This window comes from Glycine max, chromosome 1 (genome assembly GCF_000004515.6).
Source record: "Glycine max cultivar Williams 82 chromosome 1, Glycine_max_v4.0, whole genome shotgun sequence".
NCBI lineage: Eukaryota > Viridiplantae > Streptophyta > Magnoliopsida > Fabales > Fabaceae > Glycine > Glycine max.
The window spans coordinates 28,295,504-28,320,350 of record NC_016088.4 but is presented as its reverse complement, the minus strand read 5'-3'; the positions used below and the strand labels follow the sequence as shown (position 1 = coordinate 28,320,350).

At 39.8% G+C, this 24,847-nt stretch overlaps 1 non-coding gene across 1 annotated transcript; it reads right to left on the bottom strand.

Annotated features, from left to right (window-relative positions):
- Positions 1–10,173: 10,173 nt before the first annotated feature.
- Positions 10,174–10,280, bottom strand: LOC112997870 (small nucleolar RNA R71). Its single transcript, XR_003262931.1, has one exon. It is a non-coding gene; the product is annotated as a small nucleolar RNA R71 (small nucleolar RNA).
- Between the last annotated feature and the right edge of the window lie 14,567 nt (positions 10,281–24,847).

Genomic DNA, 24,847 nt, shown 5'->3' with positions numbered 1-24,847 from the left:
ACCTTGTTTCCAAGGAGTTTGTTATTCATAGTGATCATGAATCACTTAAATACATTAGAGGGAAATGCAAGTTAAACAAGAGACATGAAAAATGGGTAGAGTTCCTAGAGAAATTTCTATATGTTATCAAATTCAAAAAGGGAAAGACCAATGTGGTTGCAAATGCTCTTTCTAGGAGACACACATTGCTTTCTTCCCTTGGAGCTCAAATTTTAGGATTTGATAACATAAGGGAATTGTATGTTTCTGATGAGTACTTCTCTCCCATTTATGCTAGCTGTGTGGCTTGTTTACAAGCCAAGTCTAGGGTGATGCCTCATGGGCTATACATGCCCTTACCCATTCCATTTGCACCTTGGGTAGATATAAGTATGGACTTTGTCCTTGGGCTTCCTAGGACCTAGAGGGGTGTAGACTCTATCTTTGTGGTGGTGGATAGGTTTAGCAAGATGGCACATTTCATACCATGCCACAAGGTAGATGATGCTAGTCACATCTCAAGACTTTTTTTTAGAGAAGTTGTAAGGCTTCATGGTTTTCCTAAGACTATTGTGTCTGATAGAGGTGCTAAGTTCATTAGCCATTTTTGGAAAACTTTATGGGCTAAGCTAGGAACTAAGCTCCTTTTCTCCACCACTTTTCACCCACAGACTGATGGGCAGACAGAGGTAGTGAATAGATCTCTATCCACATTGTTAAGGGCTCTCCTAAAAGGCAATCATAAGTCTTGGGATTAGTACCTTCCTGATGTGGAGTTTGCCTATAATAGAGGGTTCATAGAACTACCAGGCAGTCACCTTTTAAGGTTGTCTATGGGTTCAATCCTCTCACACCTTTAGACCTAATTCCCCTTCCACTTGACACTTCTTTTATACATAAAGAAGGGGTATCTAGGTTAGAGTTTGTGAAGAAATTACATGAGAGGGTTAGGAACCAAATAGAGAACCAAATAAAGGTGTATACAACTAAAGGCAATAGAGGAAGGAATGAGTTGGTGCTTACTAAAGGTGATGGAAGCCTTTTTGCTGGAGCTTATATGGAGGCTGGATCTTTGAGCTTCAATGAGGTCCTTCAATGGTGATTTTCCACCATGGAGATGCAGCGGAAGATAAAGGAGAAAAGGTGAGGGGAGACACCATCCACTAGGGAATAAGCCATGAAAGAAGGAGTTTTGCCACCAAGAGAGTGTCTTGGATAAGAAGCTTGGAGAGGGTGCTTCAATGGAGGAAAAGAAAGAGAGAGAGAAAGAGAGAGCGGGGAGCACAAAATTGAAGGATGAAAAGAGGGAGAGAAGTTGAACTTTGAAGTTTGTCTCACAAGACTCTCATTCATCAAAGTTACAACAAGTGTTACACATGCTTCTATTTATAGACTAGGTAGCTTCCTTGAGAAGCTTTCTTGAGAAAACTTCCTTGAGAAGCTTCTTTGAGAGAACTTCCTTGAGAAGCTAGAGCTTAGCTACACACCCCCCCTAATTACTAAGCTCACCTCCTTGAGAAGATTCCTAAAGAAGTTAGAGCTTAGCTACGCACACCTCTCTAATAGCTAAGCTCACCTCCTTGAGATGAGAAGCTAGAGCTTAGCTACACACCCCCTATAATAGCTAAGTTCACCCCCATAAAAAATACATGAAAATACAAAAAAAAGTCTCTACTACAAAGACTACTCAAAATGCCCTAAAATACAAGGCTAAAACCCTATACTACTAGAATGACCAAAATACAAGGCCCAAATGAATAAAAAAAAACCTATTCTAATATTTACAAAGAAGAGTGGACCCAACCTTGGCCCATGGGCTCAGAAATCTACCCTAAGGTTCATGAGAACCCTAGGGTCTTCTTTAGTAGCTCTAGTCCAATCCTCTTGGATTCTTCTATCCAATACCCTTGGGGGGTAGGATTGCATCAAAAGGGGATTGGGTTTGGCTCTATCTTAGGAAGGATAGATTTCCCACTAAGAAAAAGTCCAAACTTAGCCCCAGAGGTGGTTGCCCTTTTTAGGTCTTGTAGAGGATAAACAATAATGCTTATAGGCTAGACCTCCCAGAGGAGTATGGAGTTAGAAACACCTTTAACATTACTAATTTGGTTCCTTTTGCAGGTGTAGCTGATTCAGATGATGAGGGGTCTACAGATTTGAGGACAAATCCTCTTCAAGAGGGAGGGGATGATGCAATCCTCCCAAGGAGGGGACCCATCACCAGAGCCATGGCTAGGAGACTCCAAGAAGATTGGGCCATAGATGCAGGAGAAGACCCTAGGGTTCTCATGAGCCTTAAGGTAGATTTTGGGTCCATGAGCTAACTATGAGCCCACTTATCTTTGTACATATTAGATTAAAGTTTCATTATTTTTGGGCCTTGTATTTAGGGCTCAATAGTGTATGGAGAGTGCCCTAGTAATGTAGGATTTTCGGCCCTTGTATTTTAGGGCACCTAGACTAGTTTTTGTTTTAGGGGTAGTTTTGTAATTTCATATGCATTAAGTGCACTATTTGATGTGTGTGTGTGTTGGGAGATAAATTTAATTGAATTGGGAGAAACCTAATCCAATTAAATTTTGGACCATCTTAAGGGGTAGGTGAGCATTTGCTTGCTACACCTCATTGCCACATCATATAGTCACACTTTGTGCATGTCCTTCATGCTTTACATGCATCATGACACCTAAGCACACTTAGTGAAGAATCTTGGACTTGATCTTGGATTAGTGGGCTAAACCATAACTAAAATTTACTAATCATAATTAGTGAAATTTTGGCTCCAAATTTGGCTCCACCATTTCAAATTCTAATTCAAGTGAAATTTGAATAGAAATTCAAATTTCCCTCCAATTTTATGTGACACTTAGGCTATAAATAGAGGCCTTATGTGTGCATTTTTTCCACTTTGTTCATTTGAGAATTACACTTCAAAGTTCAGACCTCATTTGAGGCATAAATTTTGTGCTCCTTCTTTCTTTCTCCCTCTACTCCTCTTCTCCTACCTTCAAGCTCTTATCCATGGCTTCCTATGATGGTGAGTTTGTTCTTGACTCATCTTCTCCTTGAAGTGGCGTCTCCAATCATCTTTCTTCCTTCTCCATTCCGCTGCCATTGATCTTCAAGAAGCAAATGACTCCATTGGTGAAGAAGATCCAAGGCCTAACAGCTCCACATGGAGCTACATCAAGGTCCTTCATCTTGTCCTCCTAACAAAGGCCACTCTCAGTCTGACGTGCGAAATCCAGGAGCCCATCTTAGCCACGTCCACCTTGATGTGTGCCAACTGCAGATTTTGGTAAGTACATTTGGTGCCCACTGTGGGGTCGCGGTAAAACATACCTTGCAATCTCTCTCTTTCTCTTTCTCTCTCTCTCTCTCTCTTTTTCTCCCTTTTCCACCCATGGTTAGCACGTGATCTAGCCTCAGACGTGAGACCTCTTTCGAAGGCTTCAATCATCCTCCAACAACCATGATGCATATTGATACTCTCCACCAACTCCAAAACCGCATTGGGAAGATGGAGCGACACCATGAGGAGGAGCTAACAAAGCTAAAGGCTAATTATGATTCCATACTGTCTCCGCGAGTCAAATCATGAGTAGGATTAGAATCGCATAGAATCGGGTGAGTTTGATTAGACTCGGGGCAAGTTTGCACCAAGTTTGTGAGTTTAACATAAAAAGAAATGACATCGCTTTGCAGCACTCTAAAATCCTTTTCTTTCTTCCTCCTCACTTCGGGAGTTCGTGTCGCACTGCTTCCTTAACCCTATTCACTCACTCCACATCTCCACTGATTGGCTGACCCTGTTTGCGTCGTTCCTCCTCACTTCGTGTCGCACTCCATGACGATTTCTCTACAACAGCGAAGGCGAGGTGTGTAACACCCTAAAATATTGCTAATTATAAGTCAATGTTTAATTGTATTTATTGTGTTATTTGACCATATGATTGACTTGAATGAGTTGAGGTATGGTGTGAATTAGTCATGTGTGATTTGGTCGATGTGGATGTTGAGTTATGTGGAGTTTTATTGAGCTAAGTTGAAATTATGAGATTTCAAATTTTACCTAAACATATTTCAGTACAATTGCGATCCTGGATTCGTTAACCGTGGGATCATCTTCAAATTTTGGCTGGAGGTTCCTAAGACAATTCCCCAAAGTTTGATCGTTGAGATTTTGAAAATAACAACTTTTGATCTCTTGGTTGAGCGAGAATTATCGTGCTTAACGCAAGGGGATTTGTGCTCAGTGTGAATTGTCATGCTAAGCGCGAAAAGTGTACTATCACTTAGCAAGACGAGCTCACTAAGAGATATTTGTAGATTATAAATACGTTCTTCAGCATGAAAAATATGATTTTTTTTCATTGTCCTCCTCTCCAAACGTCTACCCAAACCCTAACACCTTCTCCACCACCCACGACCACTGGTGGCCACCACAAGCCGTCATTGCTTGCCGCCGAACCCCCACACCAAGAGGAACATTTTAATCAGAGCGGAATCCTCAGAATCCACCTTAAGGATTCGGTGGAGAAAATTCCCTCAATCCTTCATTTCGTAGTTTCTCTGAGGTAATCTTGACTTCTAAGTCTTTCTCTTAGTTAGTTTGAGTTTCTCTTAGTGTCTCTTATGTTTTGGGTACTGCAATAGGGAGTTTTTACACTTCCTTTGAAAAACCCTTGAAAATGAGACATTGTAAAAGTTATCTTTTATAACATTGATGTTATTTTCGTGACCTTCACTGAACCCTGGTCACATTGGCGTAAGCGGAATTTCAAAATGACGTCTCCTTTTAGTAGAATCCGAAACACCCCTTTGCCCTTTATGTTTTGATAGGGATATTTGACTTTGAATGTTGTCATTAACCTTGTTTTTGAAATATATACTACATTTCCTTCAATTTGGTATATAGAATCTTGCATTTGGACAGACGAACGTGAACGAGAGAGGTCTCTGAGCGACGCAAAGAGGAACTGACGTAGAGCTTACAATAGGTGAAGGGAGTTTATTATAATTTAAGACTTTTAATACCATAGTTGGGGTCAGGGAACCTAACTATGGGGATGTATGCTTGTCCCTGTTACATGCTGGTTTTCAAGAAAAACAATGTTTTGACTAATGGGATGCGATATGTCTGTTATTGATAAATGACATTATTGTTTCTATTTAGACTTGTGTTGTTTGAAGACCTGGGGAGTGTGAATCTTAGGCATGAACTCTATATTTATGTATATGCGGAATGTGATTTATTGATGATATTGTTATTGATGATATTAACTGATTTGAGATGATGTTGTTATTGATGATTATGCTGATATGAGATGATGTTGTTATTGATGATAATATGGATATGAGATAATGTTGTTATTGATGATTATGTTGACATGAGAATGATATTGAGATGAGATGATGTTAATGTTGAGAATGACATTGAGATGAGACAATGTTGATGTTGATAATAACATTGAGATGAGATGTTGATCATGTTGAAAATGTCATTATGATGATGTATGTTGTGTATGTACATGGGTTGGATATATCCCTGGTGGGGGAAACATAGTGGTTAAAGAGTTTTAAGCATCTCTGGAGGGGGAAGGCTTAGAATCTTTAATTATCCATGGTCAGTGCATTGATGATGCCCATGTTTCATACTTCATATTGCATGGAAATAGTATAAACTTTGTCAGTAAGTACTTGTAGTTTCTCATGAGGAGGAATACTTATACTTTAGGGCATGTCACTCAGTTTGGAACTCCCTTAAGACTCAGGTTGATCACCATGGGGGGGGGGGGGGGGGGGAGTTGCCTGTGCACGATAGGGTGACCTTAACACTTCCTGCCTAGTTTTGCTAAGTGAGAGTGTCGTGTAGACACGCTTAGGATATTTCCTTTAGGATGGTACAACATTGCATTTGAGAGTTGAGGTCAAGTGCATGCATCATACTGAGCATGATTGATTGAAATTATGGATGGATGATGACTATTTGTTGAGTGTGTGTTGGACTAATGAATGTTGGTGTAAGCTTATGATATTTGTTAATGTTTTCTTACTAATTGTGGTTATTTGAATTTTGTACTAATTTCTTTTATAATAAACTCACCCCTTGCAATTTTTGTACCGTGTGGTTGGTACCTGTGATGATCGCGAACCTTTGTTCGTGGAAGCAAAATGACAGCAGTAGAGTACATGAAGTGAGATTCTTTTGTTGAGCCGCCAAGCCAACATGATGACGTTAGGATTATTTTGGGAGAGAGTTGTATTTTGTTAATCAACTCCTCCGTAGCTGGTTCCATAATTCTTTTTTTGAATTGAGGATGTAAATCACAGATTTAATTATATGTATGAACAAATGTACTTTCCATTATGTGAATGATGTGTACTGAGTTACTACACGTATATATATATATATATTCATTTAAGTAATGGTGCGTTGTTTCGTGAATGTATATCGTGAAAAATCTACTTTCATTTTTCATAAGCAAATTAATGGAGTTTTCAATTAAAAATTGAAATTTTCGCGGTTTAGAGTGGTGGTATCGTAGCAACGAGACGGGTCGTTACAAGGTGCGCCACAAGTGCAAGTGCAGCCATGATGGTAAAGATGACGGTGAAGTGCGTGGTGGTCATGGGAAGTTTCTTCCATTTTCGTATCTATTATCTTTTCATCCTCGGCGACAGTGAAGTGCATGGTCGAGGTGAGGTGCAAAGTAGAAATGCAACGTCGTGAGCTCGTGACTAGGTTTTCCTCTTTTCCTCTTCTATTTTGTTTTTTCATTTTCCTCTTTTTTTTTTGCATCTTTTTGGAAATTCATAGCTGAGTAGATATTGTGGTACTGATAGTTCAATTTGTAGTAAGATACAACAATGATGTACTAATGTACATATTTGGGAATTTCTCCAATTTAAATTATCATTCTTTACTCTTTGTTTTTTTGCACTTTGTTCTCTGTTATTAGTTTGTTAGTTTGATTTATTTTAGGGTTGAAATATTTATTTATGATTTTATATATAGGAATTTTAATATATTTTTTATATTGAGTAAACTCTTATGAGTTTACGAGTCGAGTTTATGGGACCTCCACGAGTTTATGTAGAATTGTGAGTTTAACAACCATGATCACACCCTCGACACACAGTCAACACTTAAGATGATCAAAGTTTCTCCCACATGCACTGTCCTGTAGGGCAGACTACTCGTCGACACCCCTTCATCGACCGAATCATGGAAGTCAACATACCCTTAGGCTGGAAAACACTCAACCTAGAGCGTTATGATGGGACCATCAATCTAGATAAACATCTGGATGCTTTCCTCACCCAGGCAAATTTGTACACCAACACAATGCAATCTTGTGTTGTGTTTTCCCAACGTCCCTCAAAGGGGGGGTATTGACCAGGTACGGTGAACTTCCTCCAAGGTCCATCGACAGCTTCAACACTTTTGTCGAGTGCTTCAATGTGCAATATGCAACTAGCCGATCACATCGTATGACATTGGCCGCTCTAGCCAGCTTGTGACAAGCAAATGATGAATCTCTTAGGAAATTCATGGATAGGTGATGTGCCATCATTTTCTTCTATTTTCTAAACCCTTTTTGCACCATTTTAATTATTGATTGGTCTTAATTGTCAATTAATTAGGCAGTTTTATTATTTGGGCTCATTTAGCTAATTTGATGTTTTTAATCTAATTTCAGGAATTAATGAAACATTGGGCTTAATCCGGATTTTGGTTGTGGACTTGAAGAGGGCAAATAAAGCAGCGCTTATCTTAGTTAATTTCTAATTAGGAAATTTCGCAATTTTATTTTATGTTGTTCAATGTTTATTTCGTTTTGGGCCAGAGTATTGTAATAGGGCCCAGTGACTTTGAGTGACTCTTTTTAAATAGCTGCCTTGGGATTCGTGCAGGGCATTCTATTCTGTTATGCTATTCATTATTCAGAGCTTTCTTTTAGGGTTTTGGTTTTTCTGTTTTGATGCTTCTGAGTTCGTAATGCAATTTTACGTTTTCTGCTTCTAATTACAATTTCGTTCTTGCTTCTTCTTCTACTCTCATTTACGTTTCTGTTCCATTTTACATTTCTGTTCGTTTACGTTTCTGTTCATTTACGTTTCCGTTCATTTATGTTTCTGCTTCATGTTTCAATTGCGTTTTCTGTTTGAATCCATGGAAGGCTAGATTTTCTGGTGTTGTTTCCTTTTGAGGACGAAGCCCAACTCTCTTTGAGGTTTCGCTTGTAATGTGGTTTCCTGGCAGTTCTCCCTTCACCAGTATCCCAAATTCGTGAATATTAATCAGTGCACGCTTCGTGTTCGATTAATTGCCTCTGAGCCTAACTTGCGTTCATGCTTAATGGACGAAGGGCTAACTGGTGTATGTGGTGCCTAATCACCTATTGAAAATCCTAAGTTGATTTTCGCGTAGTAAATTGAAATAGGGTTGGATTAAGTGGTTGACTGTTAGGGACGAATTCTCCATAACCCAGGATAAGAGAATGGCTTCTGAATCAGAGGAAACAACCCGTTTTTAATATTAGTAGTTTCGTATTCCAGTTTACTTGTTCTGCTCTTTAATCACAAAACAAACAAACCCCCCCCCCCCATCGTTACTGTTACTGCAAGTATATTATGAACATTTGGCTTGTCACTGCTCGTTGGGAAACGACCTAGGATCACTTCCTAGTTACTGCATTTTCATGTTTATTTGATTCGGGTACGGCCTCGATCAAATTTGGCGTCGTTGCCGGGGAGCAGTGTCCAAAGGTTCATAATAGCTAGCTAGTGTTGTGAGTTTAATCCTTTCGTGTTTTAATTGTTAGTATTGTGTTAGTATGTGTGTTAGTGTTGATTAGTGTCCTGGTATTTTGTTTAATGTGTGTTCTGTTTCAGTTTTACCATTAAGTGTTTCCCCTGTTTCAGTCTTGGGTGTTTTGCTGTGAAGATTGTGCTTGAAAACAGAGTAGTAGTAGAAATCAGCTTGCGCAAAAGCAGAGTAGTAGTAGAAATCAGCTAGAGACGGATTTTAGCGACCACCCATTCTGAATTAATTGGGATTTTTTGTTTTAGTAGCTAGGGTTGTTATTTTTGGCTGAATTTTTTTGTGGTAACTTCTTTTAATCCATATTTTGTGGGAAAAATAGCTAGAGCCTTTAGTTTGGTCAGATTTGAAAGTTCCAAAAAACTAGCAAATTTTGTGTTTGTCAAAACTTCAAACGGCCATAACTTTTGCTCCGGTTATCAGAATCGCAATTATTATATATGCATTTGGGGTAGAAAAAAATTTCCTACGCCGTGGCAGCCGGCCATAGGCCGGCTGAGGTCTCCATCGTCCAAAAAAAGCGATTCTGTCAAAAGTTTTTTATTTTTCAAGTTTTATTCACTTATTTTTCTTAACCTACCAATTTTAGCTTTCATAGTTAGACTTTGAATTTTTGTCTGAAATTTTTTGTGCTATCTTCTCATCATTTTATAAGGTTGCTCACAAAATTTCAAGTCATTTGGATATCATTTGAGGGTAGCTGTAGTTCAAACCTACACCTTTATTTACATGACAAGGCAACTAGTTGTGTGCATGCTGAATGTAGTGTATGACTAGAGGCAATCCATCTGACTTACAACCCTTTGATCCTGAGATAGATAGGACATTTCATAGATTAGTTAGGCATCATTTTATACCTTTTGATCATTCTGAGCATTCCATAACTGGTGAATCTGTGCATTCTGTTATTGGTGATTTTGAACATCCTGATCTTGAGCATTATAATTTTGAGCATTCTGATTCTGAGCATTCTGATTTTGCACATTCTGAGAACATGGCACAACCTCCACCTCGTGAGAGGACTCTAAGTGGCTGCACCTGATTTCACCTATGAAAGCTTGTGCATCCAATACCCTGATGAGGATGTCCCATATGTTCTTAAAACTGGACTGATTCATTTGCTTCCAAAGTTTCATGGCCTTGCAGGTGAAGACCCGCACAAACATTTGAAAGAATTTCACATTGTCTGCTCCACCATGAAACCCCCAGATGTCCAAGAGGATCACATATTTCTGAAGGCTTTTCCTCACTCATTAGAGGGAGTGGTAAAGGACTGGCTGTATTACCTTGCTCCAAGGTCCATCACGAGCTGGGATGACCTTAAGAGAGTATTCTTAGAAAAAATTTTCCCTGCTTCCAGGACCACAGCCATCAGGAAGGATATCTCAGGTATTAGACAACTCAGTGGAGAGAGCCTGTATGAGTACTAGGAGAGATTTAAGAAACTATGTGCCAGTTGCCCCCACCATCAGATTTCAGAACAGCTTCTTCTCCAATACTTTTATGAAGGACTCAGTAATATGGAGAGAAGTATGATAGATGCTGCCAGTGGTGGAGCCCTTGGAGACATGACTCCTGCTGAAGCCAGAAATTTAATTGAGAAGATGGCCTCCAACTCCCAGCAGTTTAGTGCCAGAAATGATGCCATAGTCATTAGAGGAGTGCATGAGGTAGCTACAAACCCATCTGCATCATCTGAAACTAAGAAGCTTGAAGGCAAACTGGATGCGTTGGTCAACTTGGTAACCCAGCTGGCCTTGAATCAGAAATCTGTACCTGTCGCAAGGGTTTGTGGTTTGTGCTCCTCTGCTGACCACCATACAGACCTTTGCCCTTCCATGCAGCAACCTGGAGCAATTGAGCAGCCTGAAGCTTATGCAGCAAATATATACAATAGACCTCCTCAACCTCAGCAGCAACATCAACCACAGCAGAGCAATTATGACCTTTCCAGCAACAGATACAACCCTGGATGGAGGAATCACCCTAACCTCAGATGGTCCAGCCCTCAGCAACAACAACAGCAGCCTGCTCCTTCCTTCCAAAATGCTGCTGGCCCAAGCAGACCATACATTCCTCCACCAATCCAACAACAACAACAACCCCAGAAACAGCCAACAGTTGAGGCCCCTCCACAACCTTCCCTCGAAGAACTTGTGAGGCAAATGACTATGCAGAACATGCAATTTCAACAAGAGACCAAAGCCTCCATTAAGAGCTTAACCAATCAGATGGGACAATTGGCTACTCAATTGAATCAACAACAGTCCCAAAATTCTGACAAGCTGCCTTCTCAAGCTGTCCAAAATCCCAAAAATGTCAGTGCCATTTCATTGAGGTCGGGAAAGCAGTGTCAAGGACCTCAACCCGTAGCACCTTCCTCATCTGCAAATGAACCTGCCAAACTTCACTCTATTCCAGAAAAAGGTGATGACAAAAATCTACCTAACAATTTCCGTGCAGGTGAATCTTCTTCCACAGGTAATTCTGATTTGCAGAAGCAGCACATTCCCCCTCTTCCATTCCCTCCAAGAGCAGTTTCCAACAAAAAAATGGAAGAGGCAGAGAAAGAGATCTTGGAAACATTTAGAAAAGTAGAGGTAAACATACCTCTGTTGGATGCAATAAAGCAAATTCCAAGATATGCCAAATTCTTGAAGGAGCTGTGCACTAATAAGCGGAAGCTTAAAGGAAGTGAACGAATTAGCATGGGCAGAAATGTCTCCGCATTGATTGGTAAATCTGTTCCTCAAATTCCTGAAAAATGCAAAGATCCAGGTACATTCAGCATACCTTGTATTATAGGGAATAGTAAGTTTGACAATGCCATGCTAGATTTAGGAGCCTCTGTTAGTGTTATGCCTCTGTCGATTTTTAATTCTCTATCTCTAGGTCCCTTGCAGTCAACTGATGTGGTAATTCATTTAGCTAATATAAGTGTTGCCTATCCTGTTGGTTTCATAGAAGATGTCTTAGTTAGAGTTGGTGAACTGATTTTCCCTGTTGATTTTTATATCTTGAATATGGAAGATGGATTTTCTCAAGGATCAGTTCCCATCATTCTAGGCAGACCCTTTATGAAAACTGCTAGAACTAAGATAGATGTTTATGCAGGCACACTGTCCATGGAGTTTGGTGATATAACTGTTCATTTTAATATTTTGGATGCTATGAAATACCCATCTGAAGATCTTTCTGTATTTCGTGCTGAAATAATTGACCATGTTGTTGATGAATACATGACTGATCTTTATTCTAATCTGCATGCCTCTCACTCTTCATGCATTGAGTCTGAAATTGTACTTGATCATATGTCTGAATTTGATGTTGAGAGTGAATTTGAGAGTGATATTGATTGCATGCCTGGTGGTGGTGTTTTACCTCTTGAGATTGATTTTATAGAGTCAGATAGGACTAACCATGTTTCAGGAAGTACACATACCTCTGACTTTCTTTATGAGGTAAAGGCTGAGAAACCATCTCCTTCTACCACTGTCCAGCCGACCACACCAGAATTGAAGCCTCTGCCATCAAATTTAAAATACGCTTACTTGGATGATAGCAAGAGTTTTCCAGTGATTATATCTGCCTCCCTTGCTGATGAGCAAGAGGAGAAGTTGTTGTCAGTTCTCAAGAAGCATAAGAAGGCTATAGGTTGGACCCTGGCGGACATTCCTGGTATTAGCCCATCCACATGTATGCATCGAATAAATTTAGAGGATGGAGCTAAACCAGTAAGACAGCCACAGAGAAGACTCAACCCGGTGATTCTTGATGTAGTGAAGAAGGAGATAACCAAGCTTTTGCAAGCTGGAATCATTTATCCTATCTCCGACAGCCAATGGGTGAGTCCCGTCCAGGTAGTCCCGAAAAAGACTGGCCTCACAGTGATCAGAAATGAGAAGGAGGAGCTGATTCCTACTCGGGTGCAGAACAGTTGGAGAGTCTGCATTGACTATAGGAGGCTGAACCAGGTTACCAAAAAGGACCATTTTCCCCTGCCATTCATTGACCAGATGCTTGAGCGCCTGGCAGGTAAATCCCACTACTGTTTCCTTGATGGTTTTTCTGGTTATATGCAAATTACTATTGCTCCTGAGGATCAGGAAAAGACCACATTCACCTGCCCCTTCGGCACTTTTGCTTATAGGAGGATGCCTTTCGGCCTGTGCAATGCCCCTGGTACCTTCCAGCGGTGCATGATTAGTATTTTCAGTGATTTTTTTAGAAAATTGCATAGAGGTGTTTATGGATGATTTCACTATATATGGATCCTCTTTTGATGGTTGTTTGAATAGTTTGGAAAAAGTTTTGAATAGATGCATTGAAACTAACCTTGTTCTAAATTTTGAAAAATGTCATTTTATGGTTGAGCAAGGTATAGTTTTAGGCCACATTATTTCCAATAAGGGTATTGAAGTAGATCCTGCAAAAATTTCTATTATTTCACAATTGCCTTACCCCTCTTGTGTGCGAGAGGTGCGATCTTTTCTTGGTCATGCAGGATTCTACAGGCGCTTTATAAGGGATTTTAGCAAAGTAGCCCTTCCACTGTCCAACTTGTTGCAAAAGGAGGTGGAGTTTGACTTTAATGACAGATGCAAAGAGGCTTTTGATTGCCTCAAAAGAGCGTTGACTACCACCCCCATCATCCAGGCACCTGATTGGACAGCCCCTTTTGAGCTTATGTGTGATGCATCAAATTATGCATTGGGGGCTGTCCTTGCTCAGAAAATTGATAAATTGCCCAGGGTGATATATTATGCTTCTAGGACTTTAGATGCTGCCCAAGCAAATTATACTACTACTGAGAAAGAGCTTCTAGCCATAGTTTTTGCTCTTGAAAAATTTCGATCTTATTTGCTTGGTACTCGCATTATTGTTTATACTAACCATGCAACTCTAAAGTACTTGTTGAAGAAGGCTGATTCTAAGCCTAGGTTGATCAGATGGATGCTCTGGCTCCAAGAGTTTGACTTGGAGATCCGTGATAGGAGCGGAGCACAAAATCTAGTTGCTGATCATTTGAGTCGGATCGAACGTGTCTCTAATGCAGATTCACCTATTCGGGATGATTTCCCGGATGATCATTTGTATATATTGTATAGTATTTCTGACTCTCTTTCTACTCCCTGGTTTGCTAACATTGTCAATTATTTAGTTGCCTCTGTTTTTCCTCCCTTAGCATCTAAGGCCCAAAAAGATAAGATTAAAAGTGATGCTAAGCATTTTATTTGGGATGACCCCTACTTGTGGAAATTGTGCAGTGATCAGGTCATTAGACGGTGCATTCCAGATCATGAGATTGACTCAATCCTGCAGTTCTGTCATTCTTCCGCACCGGGAGGTCATCTAGGTGTTCAAAGGACAGCTCGCAAAGTGCTTGATTGTGGTTTTTATTGGCCCACCATCTTTAAAGATGCGTGGAAGATCTACAGCACTTGTGAGCAGTGTCAGAGAGCAGGAAATACACTTACATGGCGACAACAAATGCCTCAGCAACCTATGCTATTCTGTGAGGTGTTTGATGTCTGGGGTATAGATTTCATGGGTCCTTTTCCTGTCTCTTTTGGTTATGTTTATATTCTCCTTGCAGTTGATTATGTTTCAAAATGGGTGGAAGCCAAGCCCACTAGAACTAATGATGCTAAAGTTGTCGCAGACTTTGTCAGGTCTCATCTGTTTTGCAGGTTTGGAGTACCTAAAGCAATTGCTAGTGATCAAGGAACCCATTTTTGCAACAGGACAATGCATGCCCTGCTTAAAAAGTACGGGGTGGTACACAGGGTATCCACACCATACCACCCCCAGACTAATGGACAGGCAGGAATTTCTAACAGGGAAATCAAGAGAATTCTAGAGAAGATTGTGCAGCCAAGCAGGAAAGATTGGAGTACCAGGCTTGATGATGCTCTCTGGGCACATCGGACTGCCTACAAAGCACCCATAGGAATGTCTCCTTATTGGGTTGTCTTTGGAAAGGCATGTCATCTTCCAGTGGAAATTGAGCACAAAGCATACTGGGCAGTGAAGACTTGCAACTTCTCTATGGATCAAGTTGCCGAGGAAAGGAAGTTGCAACTGAGTGAGTTAGATGAAATACGCCTAGAAGCCTACGAGAATGCCAAGTTCTACAAAGAAAAGACCAAGAAGTTCCATGATAGCATGATAGTTAAAAAAGACTTCATGGTTGGGCAAAAAGTGTTATTGTATAATTCTAGGCTTGGACTCATGAGTGGTAAGTTGAGGTCTAAGTGGATTGGTCCTTTTGTTGTTACTAATGTTTTTCCTTATGGTACAGTTGAGATCAAAAGCGACTCCACAAACAAGAGCTTCAAGGTCAATGGACATCGACTTAAGCCATTCCTCACGAACCCTTCTTTAGTGGACGTAGTGGTGGAAGAGACTTCCTTACTCCACCCTACTCTTCCTCCACCATGACTTAGGGAGTTTTTCTTTTCCTATCTCCTTCTTTGCTTTTATTACACTTGTCCGATTCTCTTTGATGATTTAATTGTTTTTAATCTTTTAATTGTGCTACATTGAGGACAATGTGTTGTTTAAGTATGGGGGGGAGTGTTCTTTGGTTTTGCTAGTTTTGTTGGTTTTGTTAATTTGTTAGTTGTGTTAATTTGTTAATGTTGTTAGTTTCGTCGGATTTTCAGTTTAATATTTTGGGTCAATTTCATGTGCACGTACGACTTTGCATGTTTTTCTTTGAATTATAGGATATGTTCAAGAAATGGGTAATTGTTTTGAAAATAAAAGTTCTTGACATTTTGTGACTTGAAATCCTTGATTCTTCTCTACATGTCATGATAGTTTTGAAAGCTCAATTTGAAAGTGATGATTTTACCTTTGTGAGAATTTGAGCCATCCATCATTATAATCATTTGGTGTGTTTTGCCCCATTGATTGCTTGCACAATAGCCTTGGCTTGATTCTTGTTGATGCGTCCTAATTCACATGCATATTTGGAAATGATTAAGGCAATTTTGTTCTTATAAGCTTCTAGCCAAATGGACTTACCTTGAATTAATTCCTTTGATAGCCCTTTTGAGCCTTGTTTCCCTTTCCTTGTTTTGAAGCTCACTACAAGCCTTAAGTGAAAAACCATGATATTACCATATCCTTAAGGAATTTTGGAGCTTTGGAATTGTTTTGGGAATAAGTGTGGGGGGTTTTTGTTTCATTGGACAACTTGTTTTGTTGGCTATGCTTCATGATGTATTTTGGGCCATACTTGATGTACATTGTATATTTGTTAAATGTTGGACATGCTGAATGAAATGTTGTTTCTCAAAGGCCAAAGAGTAAAAAAAAAAATTCAAAAAAGAAAAAGAAAAGCAATAAAGTTGAGTGAATAAGATCTTAAATGGCACAAGAATGATGAAACTCTTGGTTCTACTCTTCATGTTTAATTTTTATCTTTACTTCTTTTTATTTTTTTCTTAATATGCACTTATTTCCCTTTGCTCCTCTATTCCTTTGGGATTTAGCCACTTATTCCATATTTCTCCATACCTTGTCCTTGGCCCCATTACAACCTTAAAAGACCTTTTGATCCTCATGTGCTTGTGTTTATGGGTTGATTGTCAATTTTAGAATCTTGCCAAGTTTATGTGGTGTTTGCTTTCATGGGTGCTTTGAGGGTAAATAGTAGCCTAGACACTTGAGAGATAGAGTGCATATCTTGTGAGGCTTTATCACTTTTCATTCTTGAGCTGATTAACTATTTTGCCATGATTGGGTTGCTTGGATGATTTTCATGAATGTCTTGACTTTTTGGATCTCCTTATGTTAGATGTTATCCATTCCTTTCATTCCCTGATGTTCATTGAGAAATATGTGAATGTTTTTGTTTGTCTTCCTCTGATATCCTTGGATTTTGTTCTTTGTTTCATTTTGCCCAGGAGTGCAAAAGGCTAAGTATGGGGGGTTTTGATGTGCCATCATTTTCTTCTATTTTCTAAACCCTTTTTGCACCATTTTAATTATTGATTGGTCTTAATTGTCAATTAATTAGGCAGTTTTATTATTTGGGCTCATTTAGCTAATTTGATGTTTTTAATCTAATTTCAGGAATTAATGAAACATTGGGCTTAATCCGGATTTTGGTTGTGGACTTGAAGAGGGCAAATAAAGCAGCGCTTATCTTAGTTAATTTCTAATTAGGAAATTTCGCAATTTTATTTTATGTTGTTCAGTGTTTATTTCGTTTTGGGCCAGAGTATTGTAATAGGGCCCAATGACTTTGAGTGACTCTTTTTAAATAGCTGCCTTGGGATTCGTGCAGGGCATTCTATTCTGTTATGCTATTCATTATTCAGAGCTTTCTTTTAGGGTTTTGGTTTTTCTGTTTTGATGCTTCTGAGTTCGTAATGCAATTTTACGTTTTCTGCTTCTAATTACAATTTCGTTCTTGCTTCTTCTTCTACTCTCATTTACGTTTCTGTTCTATTTTACATTTCTGTTCATTTACGTTTCTGTTCATTTACGTTTCCGTTCATTTACGTTTCTGCTTCATGTTTCAATTGCGTTTTCTGTTTGAATCCATGGAAGGCTAGATTTTCTAGTGTTGTTTCCTTTTGAGGACGAAGCCCAACTCTCTTTGAGGTTTCGCTTGTAATGTGGTTTCCTGGCAGTTCTCCCTTCACCAGTATCCCAAATTCGTGAATATTAATCAGTGCACGCTTCGTGTTCGATTAATTTCCTCTGAGCCTAACTTGCGTTCATGCTTAATGGACGAAGGGCTAACTGGTGTATGTGGTGCCTAATCACGTATTGAAAACCCTAAGTTGATTTTCGCTTAGTAAATTGAAATAGGGTTGGATTAAGTGGTTGACTGTTAGGTACGAATTCTCCATAACCCAGGATAAGAGAATGGCTTCTGAATCAGAGGAAACAACCCGTTTTTAATATTAGTAGTTTCGTATTCCAGTTTACTTGTTCTGCTCTTTAATCACAAAACAAACAACCCCCCCCCCATCGTTACTGTTACTGCAAGTATATTATGAACATTTGGCTTGTCACTGCTCGTTGGGAAACGACCTAGGATCACTTCCTAGTTACTGCATTTTCATGTTTATTTGATTCGGGTACGGCCTCGATCAATAGGTTTGGACGCATTGTTGTCCAGATACGCAATCTCAACCTAGAGGTAGCATTACGCTCTATGCTCCTCGCTCTAGGGCCTGGTAAGTTTACGGACAATCTGTGCAAAAAAAAACCCTAATAGCATGGATGAGTTGCGTGAACGAGCCAAAGGCTATATCTAGATGAAAAAGATGCCCAAGTTTAGGAATGATGTCCGACAAGCTGGACAAAAGCGCGACAAGCGAGAAGGAAGCTTCAAGACCAAATCACACTAGTTGGACAAGAGGCACAAGCCAGAAAAATGCCAGCCTCTCCCAAAAAGGCCCAAGTATAAACGCTACACACCCCTAACGACTAATCGTACTACAGTCCTTTAGGAGGCTTTCAATGCAGAGGTACCTATTAGTCGTCTTTTATGACTAACTTTTGTATAGAAAAGTTTTCAAAAATGTATATATTTCTCCCAATTTATGGTTCTTTTTGGTAGGATTGCAAATATTTCTTGTTTAGTTTTTATTTTTGCTCAGTAGAAGCTTTCCATATGAATTTAATGTAAATTTCACTTCAATTCTAGGTAAAAAGGAGAAAAATTTGAAGATGCAAAAGTTGTTGTCTCGCTAAGCTTGGATCGTGTGCTTAGCAAGACTCAACCGCTAAGCGAGACATCAACCGCTTAGCGAGTGAGATGAATATTGAAGAGAATCTGCCATGTCATCACATGCTCAGCGCATCATCAACTCGTTCAACAAGAACATTGTCTCTTCTGCGCTTAGCGCGAGAATGGCACTAAGCCAAATTTCACTTACTCGCGCTAAGTGCGAGAATGGTGCTAAGTGCACCTTCGTGAACAAAAAGGCCTTTTTAAGCCTGAATTGAAGAGAATGAAGGAGGGAGGTCTGAATAGACTATGTGAGCCTAGTGCTGAACGAAGAGCGGAGGAAAAGCTGAGCAAGGAAGAAACAGACCCTAACTTTTAGGTAGATTTTAGGTTTAGGAGTGATTCCTAGGTTCCTAGAGGTGGAGGAGACATCCCCGCTACTTTGTAATCTGGTATTTTCTCTAAAACCCTTCTCCTATTTGTGAAAGGTACTCCCTTTTAATGGAGGGCTAGAATCCTTTGTTGGGAAATTCCGCTGAGTGCTTGATGTAAATATTATTACTATCTATTTGAAGTTGTTTTTATGTGTTCAATGTTTCTATCTATGCTTATGTTATGCATGCTTGTGGCTTAATCACCCATTTGATAACGAAGTTTAATTTGAATTAGGCCAAACTCGCAAGACATCGGTGTTTGGTATTTATGCCTTCAGCATAGAACACAGAAATAATTTCAAGTAGAGAAAAACCCTAATTGCATCAAGTATCTCAATGGAAGGACCCGACGCTTTTACATATCTGTTTTAACACTCACTTGCTCACAATTACTGCTTTTACTTAGAATAGAATTACTTCTGTTTCTACTTCATGATAATCAATTCTTTATGCAAATGCCTATTTACTGAATGCTACTTTGCCAAGTAAAATAAGTTCCTTGAGTTTGATACTCGTTTCACACTATTTTAATTATTTACTTGACGACCCAGTGCACTTGCCGGTTAGATTTCACATCCACAAAAACTAGTATCAGGATGAGAGCAAGTATTTTGGCGCCGTTGCCGGGGAACTTCTCTTTATTTGGAAAAGTTTAGTTCAATTTGTAGGTGTTTATTCTTTATTCTTTGATTTGTTGTTTTGTTTTTGTGAATATTTGTATACGGCAGAATTTATTTTTCTTCGGAATTGGTTAACTATTGTTTATGCTTAGTTGTGTATGCATAGAAAGTCCTCTGCAGGTAATTTGGTTCCAATAGACTTGGAAATCGAAGCAACTTGTAGAAGGAACAGAGCAGAAAGACCTAGAAATTTTTTGCAGGATATAGAAGCAGCAACAATTCTTGAAGAACCTCAGTCTTCAAAGTCATCTTCTAGTTTTCCAGAGATAAGGGATTCTATACAACATTGCTTGAAGCCAACACAATGGCTAATGAGCAACCTAGACGCCTTGAAGACTACTCAAGTACAAGTGTGCCACAATTTTTCACTAGTATTGCGCGACCAGAGGTTCAAGCTCAGAATATCACATATCCACATTCTTTGATTCAGCTTATACATGGCAATCTATTTCATGGTTTGCCCAATAAAGATCCTTATGCACATCTAGCAACTTGCATTGAAATTTGTAACACAGTCAGAATTGTTGGAGTGCCAGAAGATGTCGTTAGGCTTAACTTATTTTCATTCTCTCTATCTGGAGAAGCCAAGAGGTGGTTGCATTCATTCAAAGGTAATAGCTTGAGGACTTGGGATGAAGTTGTGGAAAATTTCTGAAGAAATATTTCCCAGAGTCCAAGACTATAGAGGGAAAGGCTGTCGTCTCTTCCTTTCACCAATTCCTAGATGAATCTTTGAGTGAAGCCCTAGAAAGATTTCGTAGCTTGCTGTGGAAAACTCCTACTCATGGATTCTTTGAGCCCATACAGCTGAATATTTTCATTGACAGGTTGAGGCCACAATCTAAGCAACTTTTAGATGCTTCTGCAGGGGGTAAAATAAAGCTTAAAACTCCTGAAAAGGCCATGGAACTAATTGAGAATATGACTGTTAGTGATCACGCTATCTTGCGTGATAGAACACACTATCCCACTAAGAAGAGTTTATTAGAGTTGTCATCACAAGATGCTCTGCTGGCACAGAATAAGTTGTTGTCCAAACAACTCGAGACTTTAACAGAAACATTGAGTAAGCCACCAGCTCACTTACATGTTAGCCAGTCTTCACCTTCTTCTGTTTTGCAGGTTGCAGGTTGCACACTTTATGGTGGAGCTCATGAATCAGGCTATTGTATTCCCACCGAAGAATCAACACATGAAGTTAATTACATGAGGAGCTAGCCAAGGCAGAATTTTAATGCAGGTGGATTCTCTGGATTCCAACAGGGCCAGCATTACAACCAACAGCAAAATCAGTGGAGGACTCACCCTGGTAATCAATCATAGATGCCTGAACCCAGCGCGTCGCAAGCTCACCTAGTGATTCGTTTGGCCCTTCTCGCGCTCGGCGCACCCAGCTCGCTAAGCAAGAATTCACTAACTCGCGCTTAGCGAGAAAATGACGCTAAGCGAGCCTTCAGAATCTGAAACATCAATAAGCCTTTAAAACACTGAAGTTGAAGTAAAACAAAGGAGAGACACCCAAGAGATGAAAAACAGAGCAAGAGAGGAAGCTAGAATGACAAAGCCTCAGCCTTTAAGAGAGTTTAGGTTTTAGGAGTGATTTTAGGGTTCTAGAGGTGGAGGAGACATCTCCACCATTTGTAACCTTAGTTTTTCTTCAAATATATGTCCTTGGTGCTGAAAGTTGCTAAACTGCAATGGAAGGCTAAATCTCTTGTTGGGGATTTATGTTGAACTTTGATGTAATATTCTCTTACTATCTATTTAAAGTTGTTTTTATGTGTTCATTGTTTCTATCTGTGCTTATTTCTTGCATGCTTGTGGCTTGATCACCCATTTTTATGTAAAGTTAGGATTTTTAGCATTGGAAAGTATTTTAAATCCATAGAACTTGATAGAGCAAGTTAGAGAACTGTATGTCTGGGGACGGAGTACATGGATTTAGTTTATATTATGCTGTAATCTTAATGCAACTCGTTTAGACTAAGTTTGTTGAGAGATCAAGGACGAAGTTTAAATAGAGTTAGGTCCATTCACTCAAGGGATGTTGGTTTGAATAGTTGTTTTCAACATAAGAACACTAAAACAGCGTTAAATAGAGAAAAATATTTAGTAACATCAAAGTATGTTCAGTACAATGACCCAACATTTTTACTTGATTGTTTTTACCTCTCGCTTTTAGACATTTTAAATTTGTAGTTAATTGTAGACAAAAACCCTTCCTAGTATTTACTAGCTTTAAACAAATTTTTGCTCATTTAAACGCATATTTTCTAAATGAAACAAGTTCCCTGTGATTCGATACTCGGTTCTTACCATTTTATATTACTTGTGCGACTCAATACACTTGCTGATTAGCATCGCGCAAAGCGTAAACACCACCTTCGATCAAGGCCAACTCTTAAGGAGCTTTACAATTAGGTATTTAATCATCGATGCAAATACCTCTTACTTTGCTTTGATTAGTAAGAAAGCACTCAACGAGCAAGGAGCCATTGTCTCCACGCCGCATCTAAAGATAAAGTTCCCCACCTTGATCATGACTATCAAGGCCGATCAAAAGCAGGTACGACAGTGCTACGTAGAAAGCCTAAAAGCGACACCCTATTGATGTAGCTCCATGTGGAGCTTGTAGGCCTTGGATCCTCTTCATCAATGGAGTCCTTTGCTTCTTGAAGTTTGATGGCAGTGAAATGGAGAAGGAGAAAGATGATTGGAGACGCCACTTCAAGGAGAAGATGAGTATAGAAGAAGCTCACCACCATAGGAAGCCATGGATAAGAGTTTGAAGGTAGGAGAAGATGAATGGAGGAAGAGGGAGAGAAGAAGCACGAAATTTTGTGCCTCAAAAGAGGTTTGAACTTTGAAATGTAATTCTCAAATGATCAAAGTTGAAAAAAATGCACACACATGGCCTCTATTTATAGCCTAAGTGTCACAAAATTGGAGGGAAATTTGAATTTCTATTCAAATTTCACTAGAATTTGAAATTGAATTTGTGGATCCAAATTTTGGAGCCAAAATTTCACTAATTATGATCAGTGAATTTTAGCTATGGTTCAGCCCACTAATCCAAGATCAAGTTCAAGATTCTCCACTAAGTGTGCTTAAGTGTCATGAGACATGTAAAGCATGAAGGACATGCACAAAGTGTGACTATATGATGTGGTAATGGGGTGTAGCAAGAAAATGCTCACCTCCCCCTCTAAAATTTAATTGGATTGGGCTTCTCCCAATTCAATTAAATTTATTTTCCAACACACACATCAAATATTCACTTAATGCATGCAAAATTACAAAACTTCCCCTAATACAAAAACTAATCTAGGTGCCCTAAAATACAAGAGCTGAAAAATCCTACATTTTTAGGGTACCTTACCTACATTATGGTGCCCTAAATAGAAGGCCCAAAAATAATGAAATCCTAATCTAATATGTACAAAGATAAGTGAGCTCATACTTAGTCCATGGGCCCAAAATCAACTCAAAGGCTCAGGAGAACCCTAGGGCCTTCTCTTGCGTCTCTAGCCTAATCTTCTTATAGTCTTCTATCCAACGCCCTTGGGGGGTAGGATTGCATCACCTATCCTCCCACCAGGTAGCCTCTAAGGCCTCACCCCACAGTTGCTAAAGGTACTATAGTCATGAGCATGGATGAAGGGTCTTTAGTCTGAGCCCTAACCGTCTACCATGCAAGCCTGGACAATGCATTCAATGTAGATTCACGGGATGACACTTTTGATAGATGTCCAAAGCCTATTGAAGAACTTGTCAAGCTACAACTTGGACCCAAACCTGGACAATATACGTGGCTCAGCAGGGATCTCACCAGCCATGAGCAGAGACACATAGTTGATGTCTTACACAGGAATACAAACCTATTTGCCTGGCAGCCATTTGGCATGCCAGGAATCCACAGGCCAAATCGGTATTACAAAAGAATAGGAAGATGGAAGAAGAATGATGCAAAGTGGTCAAAGAAGAAGTGAACAAGCTCCTCAAAGTCAACTTCATCATAGAAGTCAGGTATTTCACCTAGCTTGCCAATGTTGTCATGGTAAAAAAGGCCACTGGAAAATGTGCACCGACTACATTGATCTAAACGGGACGTGTCCCAAGGATGCATACCCTCTACCTAGCATCGATAGGCTAGTCTATGGAGCGTCCGGGTTCCAAGTACTAAGCTTCTTGGACGTCTACTCTGGATACAACCAGATCTAGATGCATGCTTCACACAAGGAAAAAATGCCATTCATCACTGAATATGCCAACTTTTGCTATAAGGTCATGCCTTTTAGCCTTAAAAAAATGGGGCGATACATACCAGAGATTTGATGGATCGGATTTTCAAATAGTAGATTGGACAAAATGTCAAGGTCTACGCCAACAATATGGTGGTCAAATCTCAAAGCATATTCCAACATGTGGCAGACCTAAAAGAGGTCCTTGGAGAGCTCCACAAATACGACATGCACCTTAACCTGGAAAGATGTACTTTCGGGGTTGGTGGAGGCAAGTTCTTGGGCTTCATGATCACGCATCGATGAATAGAAGCCATCCACAACAAATGCATAACCATATTGGAGATGCATAGCCCTACCAATGTTCAGGAAGTCCAAAAGCTGAATGGTAGACTAGCATCCATATCTAAGTTCTTCCCCAAGCTCGCCGAAAAGTGAAACCTGCGAGACCTGAAAGCCATTCCTATGGGATGAGACTTGCGAGCAAGCCTTCTTTGCTTTCAAGAAGATCATTGCCACACCACCAATCCCGAGTCAACCCAGGCTAGGAGTACCCTTCCTCTTATATCTCTCAATAGCTGGCAAAGCTTTTAGCTCAACCCTTATACAAGAAAAAGGGAAGCACCAGCTTCCCATTAACTTTACTAGTCGCATACTCTATAACACCGACAAGTGCTACCATGATAGAGAAGGTGGATCTAGCACTCATTAACTCAGCTCGACGTCTCAAGCCATACTTCCAGAGTCACCACGTGATAGTCAAAACGAAATACCCTATCAAACAGGTTTTGCGAAAGCCTAAATTGGCAGGGAGGATGGTAGCATGGTCAATAGAACTTTGAGAGTTCGATCTCCAGTATGAACCTTACGGCCCCATGAAGACACAATCCATGGCAGACTTTCAGGCAAAATTTGTTGGAAACGACCAAACCACCCCAGACTGGTGGAGCCTCTACGTTGACAGTATGTCCAACGTGAAGGGAAGCGGGGCA